The following is a 14,360-nucleotide window of genomic DNA, read 5'->3' as shown; positions in this document are numbered from 1 at the left end:
TCTACTGTAATACCAATTTCTGGGAAAGTTTGACACTCTCTTCTGGCCTGTTTGAGTAATGTACAAACACGCATGTAAGCAAAATACTCACACACATAAAAATAATAAAAAATATAGTTGGATATGGTGCTATATACCTTTAATCCTAACACTTGGGAGGGGACAGCTGACACAGATAGATCTCTATTAGTTTGACACCAGCCTGGTCTGCATAATGAGCTCCAGGTCAGACTACAAAATAAATAAATGGTATATTGAGGGGGATGGAGAGATGATTCAGAGGTAAAAAGTAGTTGCTTCCATCCCAGAGGACTGGAGTCCAGTTTCCAGCACCCTTGTTGAGTGAGTCACAAATTCCTGTAACTCATAGCATCTGAAAACCTCTTCTGACCTCCTCAAACAACCCTGTTATCGTTAAGAAATCTGCTGCAACATATTTAATATTAGGAAAGATGTTTATTATGAAATGAGGAGGGGAGAGGTAGAGAAACTGAGGTAGGGGCACAAAAACTGAGGCAGAGAGAGAGAAGAGAGAGAGAGAGAGACAAAGTGGTGGGTTGGTCCTTTTATATCTTGTGTGCAGCTGAGCAGCTGAAGTGCATCTGGCACATACCTGGCGGCCGCAAGTGATGACATCAGGTTGCTGGGCAACCTAGGAGTGGGCTAGTGGATTGCTTGTAAACCAATAACATCGCCCCTCCCCCCAACAGAGGTGTGTGTATTAATACAAATCTCTCTCTCTCTCTCTCTCTCTCTCTCTCTCTCTCTCTCTTTCTCTCTCTCAGAATATATTTTGTCTGGCAAGTATGGGGGCCCGAATTCAAATCCTCAGCACTCATATAAGAGCCAGACATGGTGGCGCTTGTCTATAATCCCAGCACTGGGGAGGTAAAGACACGAAGAGACACCAGGCTCATTGGTGAGGCAGCATAGACAAATAAATATGCTCCAGGCTCAGTGAGAGACTTCATCTCAAACAAATAAGATGGAAAAAGATTAAGGAAGAAATTCAACCTCTGGTGTGCATGCACATGTGCACCCATGTATATGTGTTCACTCCCATAAAACACATATATATATAAAACAAGAGTATGTAAAGGACTGAGGAAAAATACATTTGATGAAAAGAGAACTTTAAATGTTTTGATAGGTACCAGAGAACCTTCTTGCTTCCCATGCTGGGGATGGATAGGAAGGACTTTTGTTGTTGTTGTTGTTGTTGTCAATTTCATGCCATAAGAATATAGGGAGAAGGAGGATTCTGGCCATGTGTGGAAATATTTACTCTTCGTTTTCACCAATAGAAGGGTAGGCAGCAATGGAAACAGGGGAAAAAAAAAAAAAAAAGGAGCAAACTTGAAATAGAATTCTCCAGATTGTTAGCTGAAATCTATATACTTAATGTGTTAGATCAGTGGGCTAGAATCAGGAATTCACATCTCGATCTACCACTCAAGATGACCAGTGACCTGAGACAAGTTATTAACATTCCCTATATTCTAATTTTCTTGCCATATTATCCCAGCATGAGAAAATGCTTACAAACACACTGAGTTCCTGAGAAAAGATGCCTTGTTACAATAATGCCATGCTGTAATTATTCTTGTTATTGGGGTAACTGTGTTCAATTATATCACTGATACAGTTTAGAATTTCTCAACTGAAGGATATTTTTTTGATGTATTAGAATTCCAAGTGGCTTTCCTGGGAGATGTTCTTTGAAAGCATAGCAACTCTTTCAAATATCAGTTCTAATATTGGTCGAACAAGAGAGTGTGAAAAGTATATACCATTCAGGGTTATTGTTCTTATTTCCTAGCTCAATATAATATCTGGAATATATTGAAAATGCTTTGGCCTCACCTACTTATAAAGGGCTGGGACTGTTTAGATGGGCGGTGTCCGAGGCCAGTGATGCGTTTTCTGTGGAGTCCTCTGAACAGGCTTTTCTGAAAAGAATACATTAGGTCTGTCAGAATGATTCTTTTCAGAGGATGACGCCTTGCAGATGCCCTTTGTTGAGGGAGAACGGATTAGCCTGCAAGGCTTTCTGATCTTCAGGAAGACAGAAAATTTCAAACACTCTTCTGCCATTTGAGCTTCTCTGTAAGAAAGCCTCAGATATTTTCATTTTCTACACTACAACAATCATGATATATCTCAGGGTAAAATTAACTTCTTTGCATATTTATTCATCAATAGGAAGGCTGCCCTGGACCCCACTTTAGTTCCTGTTTTGCAGTTAATATTCTTTGCACTTGAACGTTGTCCTGCAAGAAGTGATGTGTGGCTCAATTATCCCAGGACATAAACACGCGCGTGTGCACACACACACACACACACACACACACACACACACACACACACGTCAGTAACACGTGGTTCAGATGATTATCTGTGTCTTCAACAAGAGGACACAGGGTTGGGGGCACAACCAACTAAACAAAATAGTACTAAGTGCACTGGAAACATGGAAGGCATTTCTCCAAAGAGCTGGGCCCATAAGCTTAGAAATCCACTTCCTGCTTTCACCACAGACAGTGTTGGAGTGTGAAAGGACACCCCTCCCCCCTCCTGATTTATGGTGGCTTTTATAATACATGTCGTTCTTTGTACCCAGAGCCACAGACCTGCTGTTTACAGAGCACGCACCCTAAGCCTTTCTGGTGGTCAAATTTATAAAACCAAACAATAATCTTGCTCGGAAGCTCCTTAAAGACGAAACTCGGTCTCGTGGCTCCGCTTGGCACAGCGTCTCACAGAGGGCAAATGTTGACAGGCCCCTCATAAACGTCTTTGTTGTTGCTGCTGCTGCTGCTGAACGAAGAATGGAAGGGTGGGAATTGCCCTGGGGAGCAGAGGGATTTCTTCCCTGTGATAGATAGGAGGAGAGCTACTGGACCCCGAAGGGAAAGATAGATGGATGGGAGGACATATTCTGGCAGATGCTACTGCTGTGGTTTAAGAAAAAGGGGAAAAAAAATGGCTGACATCATCTGCCATTTGTGTCCTGGCCCTCTGTGAGGAGACATTCAGGGTCTGCAGGGGTCTGGGATATTCACTGTGAATAGAGTGCAAACATCGTGGCGGAATTCGCCTAGCCTGCTTGATCTCCTGCTCAGTCCCTGCCTGCCCCCCTCCCCCCCTTTGGCTCCCTTGGCTCCTTCACTTCCTTCCATTACTCAGCCTGTTTCTTCTACACAGCCCTCATTTCCCTCTTTTCCTTCCTGTAACTGAAAACCATTCGGGGAGGTGCCTAGAGAGGGGAAAGGCACTTTTTTTTTTTTTTTTTTTTGAGCCAAGGTCTCATGTAGCTCAGACTGGCAAACTATTTGCTATGTAGATAAAGATGACATTGGATTCCTCATCCTCCTGCCTCTATCTCCTAGATGCTGGGATCATAGCTGTGTACTACCATGCCTGGCTACATAAATATTTTGTAATGTTCATAGTGCATTGTCTTTTAAAAAATAATGGACTATCATTGAAATTAGAATATCCTATCTACAGAACAATGTAACCTTAAGCAGTATTGTTGCTTATTGGTAGCATTTACACTGTATTTATTCACTGTCTTCTGGATGAGAAAAAAATGTCTTAGTTCGGGGGGGGGGGGGGGAAGGTGAGAGTAGAATCATAAAAGGAGATGAGAGAAAAAAAAATTTTTTTTCCCCCGGAGACAAGGTTTCTCTGTGTAGCCTTGGCTGTCTTAGACTCACTTTGTAGACCAGGTTGGCCTCGAACTCACAGCAATCTGCCTGCCTCTGCCTTCCGAGTGCTGGGATTCAAGGCGTGCGCCACCACGCCCAGCTGACGAGAGAAAATTTAATCTAAAACCAAATGTGAGTACCCATGGCCTGGGGATACATATTCAAGTTACCTCACATTCCATGATCCAGTGTGGCAGGAGTTTTATGAGGGTTCTAGAGTTACAGGACAACAACAACAAAAAAGTCATAAATCAGGACACTTTTCAATTACAATGGTAGGTATGTCAGGAAGTGGCTTACAGCGAAGCCAAGATGGTAGATTCAGCACAGAGGTGGGCAATGGGCAGCACCTGGACTAGAAGGGCTAAAGGTAGTCCAAGACAGTTTTGTAGTTATAGTCCAGATCTGCATTATTTCTATTTCTGCTCATTGAAGTTGGAGTCAGTTAATCAGTGGAAGATGCAGCTTCTCTCTTGGAACTCCCCTCCACACTAAGCCTTACAGTAGCCTGGCAAGTAAAGCTTTAGCTCAGGTATGATTTTGCAGCTGAACTGAAATTTCACTCACTCACTGCAAACGGATCTGTGAAAAGCCGAGGTCGCATTACCACACACTGCTAAGTTTGTGATTAACCTCCTTCTAGTTTGTGCAGACAAGATCATTGCTAAATGAAAGGAGAGGTGAGATACTATATTACGCTTAAAATGACTTTTAAATACCCTCCTTACTGTTTGCATGTTGTCACCCCCAAAAATTTACTTAATGGAACTGTAATCCCCAAGTTCATGTGCTAATGGGATTTGGAAGTGGGGCCCTCGGATGTCATTAGGATTAGCAGAGGTTGGAGGGTGGAGTTCCCATGATGCTTTAGTGGCTTTAGAGGAGGAAGAGGAGGGACTGCAGCTACCAGCTACATGGGCATGCCAGTCTCTGTGCCTTATCTGATGCAACACTAGGCCCTCAGCAGGTGCTAGTCTGTGCTCCTGGGGGGGGGGGGGAATATATATATATATATATATATATATATATATTCACCAGACTGTAGTATTGAGTCATAGCAACAGAAAACACTCGAAGACACTTGTTACACGTATGTTTTTCCTTTTTCCTACCTTCCCAGAAATCTGTTTGGTGAGAGATTTTTATTCTGCATGTTGCCCAGTGTGTCTGCTCTGCACAGATCTTCCAGCACGAACATTTCTGACCTGGCCTTCATCCCCATGTCAGTGCAGTCTCTCTTAGGGTGAACTTAATTTTGTCTTAAACTACGTGGGGCAGAGGCCTCCCCTTCTGACCGCAATTAGAAGATGTATGTCACCTGATAGGCCTGGCTGTTCTACGCAGGGTGGCAGCCTTTAGTCTAGGCCCATTTGTTCCCAAGTAGCGTCTTTCCCTTTGCATTTGAAGCTGCACAGTTACGTCATGCATAGGTCATCCCTAGCTTTGATGTGGTTTCTGTGCTTCCCCATTCCTGCCTGCACTGCTGGGTGTGACAGCCTTAAAAACCTTTCAGAACACCCCCGCCCCCTCTCTCTCTTGGTCCTGCTCCTGAGTTACCTCAGCTAGCAGAACAGAGGCCAAGATCAACGTGTTGCAGATTGAGATTGCCTTCTGTGCCCGTAGGTCCGACCAAGTGTAGAAAATGACTTATGTCTGCCTTGACCATCTGTGGGGTTGATGTTCCTGTTGTCGGCTCTAAACAATAGAGGCCATTGGCTATTCACTTAGTGCTTATACTATGTTTGGGACTCCTCATAGTCCAGTGAGGGAAGAAGATGGCAGTGGGGGTTCTGTGAAAATGCCATGCCATCTTTAAACTCAGAGACTTGGGAACTTTTCACACAAAAGTGCTGGAACCAATCCTTTGTAGATAACCAAAGGCAGCTGTCCTGTTGTATTAGAATACACAAAACATTGTCCTTAGCATCTTAGTGACAATGGGGGCACACCAATAAGCTTCTGATATAGAAAGTGGATGTCAGTTACTCTCCCCACCCTCTCCTCCCCAACAGGGTCTCTCTTGTAATCCTGGCTGTCCTGGACTTGCTTTGTAGACCAGGCTGGCATCGAACTCACGGAGATCCACCTGCCTCTGCCTCCTGAGAGTTGGGATTAAAGGCTTGCGCCACCATACTCAGTGCCAGATACTTTTTAAAGGAAGTAATTTATTTAATTTTATGTGCATTGATGTGCAGAGTGTCAGATTCCTTGAGACTGCAGTTACAGACAGCTGTGAGCTGCCATGTGTGTGTGCTGGGAACTGAACCCGGGTCCTCTGGAAGAACAGACAGTGCTCTTAACCTCTGGGCCATCTCTGCAGCCCCTATCTGTTACTTTTTGGATAATTACTAATTACCTATTTCTATTAGTTACAGTCCTGAGTCCTGAGAGTGCACAGGTAAAACAGATAATTCCTACACTAACGAATATTACATTAGGACAAAGAGACTGCAGAATAATGCTAACAAGATAAAATTTAATGTCAGGCAACAGTAAGTATAAAGAAATTTTGCATAGTGTGGAGGCAGAGGTGTGCTGGGATGCTGTTTCAGCTGGGCTGACCAGAGGTGAGTTCTACAGAGGGACTATTAGAAGCATCCTTTCACCCATCTAGAAGGAGTCTGCTACAGAGAAGGTCCATGATCTCCTCAAGTGCTCATGTTGTAGACTGATACAAAAAAGAGGCTGGACCCTTCCTTACTGGGGAAAGGAGCACTGTCCCCTCCCCCATCACATGTGATATACTTTAAGAACTGTGCTTTCTTGATCCCTTTGTATATCTATCATAAATGACCAACAAGCATAACATCTTAAGATAGAACAACTAAAACAGTATGTAATAATGAAAGTTATGTGAGTGGTTTTTGTTTTGCTTTTGAAGGACTCTGAACAGAATCGGACTGCTGGTGACTAAGATTGTGAGTAATGAGAACAGCCCTGTGGCTGTGGCAGTGGCTGTGGTGGTGGCTGTGACTGTGGCAGTGGCTGTGGCTGTGGCAATGGCAGTTCAGCTTAGGGACCTTGCTGTGAATCAGCTTTCCACAGCTTCCCTCTGCCTCCAGTGGTCATCTAACACCATGCGTTTTCTATTCAACATACTACCCAGGTCATGTTTTTAGTGTGATGTTCATAGTTCTAAGAGGTGTGGAGAGAGGTAGGAGTTCTATGTGATTATATGTATAGTGTGTGTGTTTGTGGCATGTAGATGCGTGTGTGTGTGTGTGTGTGTGTGTGTGTGTGTGTGTGTGTGTGTGTGTGTGTGTGTGTAGAGCCAGAGGGCAATGAGCCAGAGGGCAATGCTAGGTGTCTTTCCCAGCCATACGCATACGCCATCTTATTTTTTGAGACATGGTCTTTCATGAACTTGGAGCTCGTCTGTCCAGTTACACTAGCTGGCTAGTAGCTTCAGGTATCTTGTACACTGGCTGGCCAGTAGCTTCAGGGAATCCACCTGTTTTCTTATGGGTAGGATTGCAAGCGTGCACTACCGCAGTCAGCCCTTTACATGGTACTGGGGATTTCAACCTGGGCTTTCATGTTTGTGTGGCAGATACTTTACCAACTTAGGCACCTCTCCGTCCCTGAGGTGGGCATTTGTGGGCTCGATGACAGAATGCACAGGTGACGGACTGTTTCCTTAAGCTGGACCTATCCAGTCTTGTGGCCCCATAGGGAGACATCCTAGGAAATAATTCTGATGCTCCAGGTCCCTCTCATCTGAAACATGTGTGACATCCCTGCACCTTGGAGAGGGAAACGGGTCCCCCTACCCAGAGCCTTCCATTCCAAGCGTCTGCCTACCAACCGCTTTGCAATCTGCCTTTCTCTAACTCTGCTCATTGTTCCCGTGCTGGGGCTGCACTGTGCTGAATAAATGTAGGGACAGATGGAGGTGGCAGACTGGAGGAGAAGAGCAAGAGGTGACATTGAGCTGGGAGCTCTTCACAGGAATGGTCTGTATGCTTCCTGGGGTGAAGAGCTTGGGGTTGGGATGTGACATTGTCACTCAGGCACACCTGTGGCATGAATAAATGTCACAAGGTGAAAACAGGATCCTTTTTTTTTTTTTAATGAAAAGGCTTTAAACACAACTGGACTTTAAATGAAGAAATCCTGGAGTTGAAAAGGAATACTATTATTTCAAATTCTTCTACATGATAGGTGTTCCTGATCTGGATTTTATTAAAAAAATTAAAAGAAATGGTACCCCCCCCCCCTTTTCCCTTGTTTTTTTTTTTTTTTTTTTTTAGTATATGAAGGCATGAGGGATGGGGTAGCTATTGTGTAGCAGGCCAGTATTTTATCACCCAGGCTCTGATTGATGGATGGCGTCTTGATCATTTAGCTGGTTGCCTGATTGGTCTGCTTTTATATCTCATTGTTTTGTCTAATTGTTAATGTATGCATCCATCCTATTCATCCGTCTTTTATTCCACTTGCCGATCTATCCACTGAAGTTCAACACGAGGAACATTTCTGTTAGTAACAGTGTGATAGTGTGGTTGAGATAATTCTTTCTTTGTTATTTTGTTTATTTGCTTGTTTGTTTTATTGTTGTTGTTTTTCAAGACAGGCTTTCTCCATGGGTAGCCAGTGACTGTCCTGTAACTCACTCTGTCGACCTGGCCCGACTGGCCTTGAACTCACGGAGATCCACCTGTCTTTGCCTCCTGAGTGCTGGGATTAAAGACGTGCAAAATCATCACCATGCCAGTATCTCTCTCTCTTTTGTGTGCCTGGGAAATTTAGAGGATCGTATTAGCTCAAGATCCTGCAATATTTTTCAGCGTGTATTCTCATTGTAGAAATTAAGAAAAGCTTTAGCAGATCTTTGCTCCTGGTGTCAACTGACACCTGTCAACACTGTCAGTTAATCAGCATCCTTAGTTCACCTAATGTTTGCAGTCTGGAACACTGCTAATTTTCATATCTGCACTATGAGCTGAGAAACTGAGGCAAGACACTGGCTCTTCATAAAAATAGTCAGTAGAGAGATAAGGTCAGCAGGTCGTTTCAGAGAAATAAAAGACCATTATGCTCTGGGTGGTGGTGGCACATGCCTTTAGTACCAGCACTCTGGAGGCAGAGGCAGTCTAAGCTCTGTAAGTTGGAGGCCACCCTGGTTCACAGAGTGAGTTCCAGGACAGCCACGACTGTTACACAGATAAACATTGTTTCAAAAAGACGAAACAAAACAAAAATAATACCAAACCAAAACAAAGCAAAAAAAAAAAAAAAACAAAAACAAAAAAACAACCCCAACAATATGGGGCTCAGTTGGTAAAATGCCAACTCAGTACAAGGATCCTAGTCCAAGCCCAAGTATCCATGTAAAAAGCTGGGCATTTTGGCTTGTGCACTTCATCCCAGTACTACGGATTGGGGTCTGGGGGCAAGGGGTAGGGCATAGAGACAGGTGGAGCTGGGTGGCCTTTCAGTCTATTAATGGGCAAATCTTAGTCTAGTAAGAGACTCTATCTCAAAAATAAGGCAGATAGCTTCTTGGGAATGACATTTGAGGCATAAACAATTGTGCACCAATACCCACATGAACACACACACACACACACACACACACACACACACACACACACACTCAGGACCATCAATAAACTGGCTCAAGCAGGTGCACACATCCTTTACTTGAACTGTGGGGACTTTGGAGATGGGGAGCATGGGCGTCCAAATGGTCACTGTAGGGAATGGGCAGGGAAGACAGCCTGAGTTGGTTAGAAAGGCCCGCTCTCCGGGTTTTATTTGGCTTACATGGAGAGTTTGTGCAGAGACATGGACCGAGACGGATGTGTACTACTCTAAATCTTTTTTAAGATTCTGACACACTCTGCATGCTCCTAGCTCTCCATGTGGTGCTGTGCCAGCTATGCCCCCTGATGCCTCCATCAGCAAAGCCAGTGAACAGTTCATCCGAGGTTCTGCACTAAGGGTCTCAGAACCCCTCCCAGCCCCTCCCCCACCCCACCCCCACCACTCTGATAATCAGCACTGTTAAAAGCCTCTGCCCTGTTCTCAGGATTTGAAAAAGAAAAACTCCTTCATTTCCTCCCCCCACCCCCACATACCTCCTTTGCCATTTCCTAGATTTTAACCTGTTTTTCTGTGATTTAGAAACAACTTCTATCCAATAAATGGATCAGTAGACTTTTGTGGGCTTTGCTAGTGAAAAACTACAGCATAATATTTAGATTAAAACAGTCTGATAGCCACACTTGAAAAGCACATCCTGGTTACTTGATGAATTCCTCCCTCTCCTCTTTATTCCCGGTATCCTGGGGTGGCCTACTGGAGGAAAAAAAATACTATTTGATTCTCCCTGGGTGGTCAGGGAGGTCTTGTAAAGACTCTTGTTTGTTTTGTGTGAGCCTTCAAAGACATGCACGCTTTCCTCCATAAAGATGTCCTAAGAAAATAGGGATTTTTTTTTTTTTTTTGAAGTTTCTATGTATAAAGGGAGAATCGGAGCCACCATCTTCCTTCAGAGCTGCAAGCTAATGTGATTAGAGGCTCTCCTTTCACCAGAAGCCTTTGTTGTTTCTGTCTGTGGTCATTACCACCAAGCTGATTGGGGAGGTTGATGCTTACAAAAACCATCTCCACCCGTTTTTCCCTCAAAATTCATCACATATACACATATGCTTTAATTTCAAAAGCTACATTTATTATGTCCACCTGGGTTTTTGGGGAATTTAAAAAAAAAAAAAAAAAGCAAGGAAAGTGAGTGTGGAGAATGTGTATGAGTGTGCACTTGTATTTGTAAGCATGTGTGTTTGTGCATGTGCTTATGTGTGTGTATGCATGCATGTGCACACTCACTCGTGTACGCATGCATACATGTATACATTCCAGTGCATGTGCATGTGTGTAGTCCAGTATGCTCCTGAGATGTGCTCCAGGACAGCACATTTCAGGCCACATCTCCTGTACAACCCAATTAGTGGAGCCCTCCTGCTGTGGTGAGGGAGCAGAGTGAATCTGCTTTAGGGCCAGCTAAGTGTAGGCTGCTTTTTCATGCAGTCTCTGCAGAGCTGCCTCATTAGCACCCCAAGGTCAGTGGGAAGTTGGGAAGCTGCTACCATGTGCACAGTTGGTATTTTCTGCTGTGAGTAGCGGTAGCGACCAGACCATTCTATTTACCCAAGCTTGTTTTCTGCATTTCAGAATTATTAATTGTACTTAATCGGGGAGGCTGATAATGCTGGATTATTTTAAACCCAGAGGGAGCCAGAGCAGGTGTGTCCTGGATATGACTGCTGATCTATCAAACGGGTATCTTGCTACCTGATTCACAGGACAAATGTGTTTTGCCAATTATGTGCAGCCCAGTACCCAGAGAGAGATGACCTCGAGCCCTAGAGATCTTAGTAGTTGCTTTCTGCAGTGCCTTCACCTACTGAGGATGCACCGCGGCCCTGGCCCAGGAGGAAGGCCATAGATTTCTAATCCTTAGGCAATTATTTTTCCTGGGGCGGGGTGGGGGGGGAGGAAGCCACTCTGAAAAAGCTGAATCTGCCCAAATTGCCAAGAACTGTGCTCTTTGGAAGCAGACTTTTAGAAAATAAGTACTTTATGGTGAAGCTACTAAAAAATGTAAAGGCTAACAGAGCTTCCCAGTGCCCTCCTGTGTCAAGAAAAACCTGCCGTGTCATGAACTCTGCATGTGTTTAAGGGGGATGTCAGTGAAAGGCAAATACAGCTTTTAAATAGAGTTGAATTTTTGTTTGCTTTTTTTTTTTTTTTTGGAGATAGGGTTCCACATAGCCCAGGCTAGCCTCAAATGCCCTTGGTACCTTGAACTCTAGAGCCCGCTGCTTCTACTTCTCCAGTGCTGACTGTAAGTGTATCCAAGCCTGAATCAAAGTGTTATTAGCTAATTCTGTTCTCTACTCTATTGAGTTATTATTTTGTAATCAAACATATGCTCATAAAATGCCAGAGTTTGAAAAAGATAAGCCTGGGCATAGAAAACAAACTTGACCTTTGATATAATCTTACATTTCTTTTTAAGTCTTAGAGTCAGTGTTCACTGGGGTTTTGATGTGACAACAGCGGTAGAGTGGCACCCACGGTCTGGCACATGGTGCTGTTATGAAGTTCTTCTCTGAGGTCACCAGGTTGGGGCTTTGATCTGTGAGTGCCATTGCCACTTCTGTGACAGGGGCAGCTTTTTGCACATCCTCCACTCTGGTCTCCAGAACCTTCTGTAGCTAAGTTGGGTAGGCCACAGGTCAACATCGGGTGTCAGGTTTCAGCACTAGCTAGCTACCTCAGTTTTTATGGCGGGGGTGGGGGGGTGGGGGGTGGGGTAGGGCTGGGGGGGTGTCTCTGAGTCTCCTGGAACTCACCCAAGTAGTGTAAGCTGGCAGGCCAAGAAGTCCAGGGATCACCTTGCCTCTGCCTCCCCAGCACCCAGATCACAAGAGCATGCTGCCATGCCTTACCCACCTTTTATCTATGTGTTGGGAATGGAATGCAGGTTCTCTCCTGCTTGCATGGCGGGTACCACCAGCTGACCCGGCTCCCCATCCCCATCAACACTAGTTTTACAAAATCGTATCAAAGGCTAAATGAGATAGGCTACGTAAATCACTGAAGTAGGGGCTGGAGAGACGATGGCTCCAATGGTAAAGAGCACTGGCTGCTCTACCAGAGGATTCTGGTTCAATTTCCAGCACCTGTGTGGCAGGTTGCAGCTATCAGTAACTTCAGTTCCAAAGGGGTCCACACTCTTTCTTCTCTTCTGGTCTCCATGGATATCAGGTATGTGAGTGGTACACATACATAATATAGGCCAAACTCCCATACACATGAAAAGATATCACTGGGTACATACCACATATGGTACTATGTGCACCCTCCTTCCCAACACACACACTGCAGCATCCCAGGACTAGTAATTACTCCAGTGTAGTGAAGGCCTCTTAGCTTTGAGCGTTAGTCTGGAGAAATCCATCACCAGTACATGAAGTCTAGGATAGAGATGGCTACATGCCCTTGCAGGCCACCCCTTAGACAGGAGTGGCAGGACTGGACCTGTGCCTGCCCTTGCTGAAGGCTTCCAGCTTTGCTGCCAAGTCTGGAGAGTTGGTACTCCGCAGTGAGTGTCTGGAATGGTTCTAGAATGGTCAAGTGCAAGGGTAGCGTTAGGTCCTCCAGGGACTTTTGCACTCAACAGAAACATGTGTGAAACTCATCCTATGGTGTCTTTCCATTGTGTGACTCAGTTTCCCTTTCTCTTGTAGTGCTCTCAGGGGACTGCAGAGGCCTCCACACCCAGCATACTCAGGTAAGGGGCTTTTCCTGACTGGGGAGGACTTCCGTATGGAATGGAAGATCTTAGTGTCCCAAAGTCTCAGATGAACCTCTTCCCTTTCTTCCTCTCCTCTTCACAGTTATTCTGTTTGTTTGTTTGTTTCTATTTTTTCTATCATAACAGCTTAACTTTTATATATTCATTTGTGTACCTTATGATGATACAAACTATGCATTACTTAACTAACATTCATTAAACCCTAATTTTAGGCTAAAGGTTACCTTGGAGGAAGCAGATCACTCTCCTTAATGTTAGGATTCTGCCCCAGTAGCCTACCTGTGATGTCATTGCCTACCTCCCACTGGGCATGGCCCTACCCAGGATTATAAAAGGCCAAACCCCTCCCTGTGGCTCTCTCTCACCTCTCTTCTTCCTATCTCTCTCTTACCTCTCTCTTTCTTCTTCTCTCTCTAACTCTCCGTTTCTCTCCTCCCCCTTTCCTTCTTTCCCCATGCTCATTTAATAAACTTTTTCATCTAATATCTGTTGACTGGCATTTTATTTTTTAATCATCAAACCTCAGTCCTTGCCAATTCTAACTACAGTGCTTTGAATTCCATGTCCCCCCTCCCCCACCAATATGAGTCCCTTAAAAATGGGAACAGTTTTTGTAAACCTAAGTACCATTTCTTCCACCTACCTTAGTAGCAGTCCTAACTAAGGCTTTCCTATGTAGCAGGCAACTAGTGTTCGGTTGTGCAAACACTGCCAGAGTTAAATCCAAAGCAGTTGACCACAGAACGATCAGCAGCTGTCACATCACAGGTGAGCTGCTAGAAATGCAAATGCTAATTAAAAAATGAAGATAATTAGACCCATCCCCTGGCTAGTGACTCAGAGATTCTGACTGGGGGTTGTTGTAACATGCCTTCCAGATGATTCTCAAGATGGTGGAGTTAAGCAAACTACTGGTATACAGTTATTAAATTTTAAGCTCTCTGCTCACCCTGTTTTGCATTTTTCACTGTGTGTAGCATGACAACACGTCCAGATGCACTTTAAATTCATAATAGGGTGTGTTTGGTGTCATTTGGATGGCTCTAACCTTCCACTGCCTTCAGACATCCGTACCAAGCCAGCTTCAGTCTCTAGCTGTAGAGATGGAAACACAGTCTGCTTCCGTCTTATGAAGCATATTCGGGAGCTGGGGACAGAACTGGTGACCATGATCTTCTGGGACAGAAATCAAAGATGTGTGAGGATTTTCAGAGTTGTGTTTCTCAGCTGCTGCTGCCTGGCCATCTGAATCACTTGCTTGGCTCCAGGAGATACGGGATTGTGTTGGGGGCCTGGGCAGCTACAGTCATGGATAGAAACCTGGG

At 44.6% G+C, this 14,360-nt stretch overlaps 1 long non-coding RNA gene across 1 annotated transcript in view; it reads left to right on the top strand.

Moving 5' to 3' along the window:
- The window catches only part of LOC127209779 (uncharacterized), a 182,594-nt gene that overhangs the window by 104,585 nt on the left and 63,649 nt on the right, over window positions 1–14,360 (top strand). Inside the window, exon 2 of the long non-coding RNA XR_007833247.1 lies at window positions 12,968–13,011. This is a non-coding gene — a long non-coding RNA (uncharacterized LOC127209779). The remainder of the gene's footprint in view (window positions 1–12,967; window positions 13,012–14,360) is intronic.

The sequence above is a fragment of the Acomys russatus genome, chromosome 3, assembly GCF_903995435.1.
Source record: "Acomys russatus chromosome 3, mAcoRus1.1, whole genome shotgun sequence".
Taxonomy (NCBI): Eukaryota; Metazoa; Chordata; class Mammalia; order Rodentia; family Muridae; genus Acomys; species Acomys russatus.
This window is presented reverse-complemented; position numbering and strand designations above follow the sequence as displayed.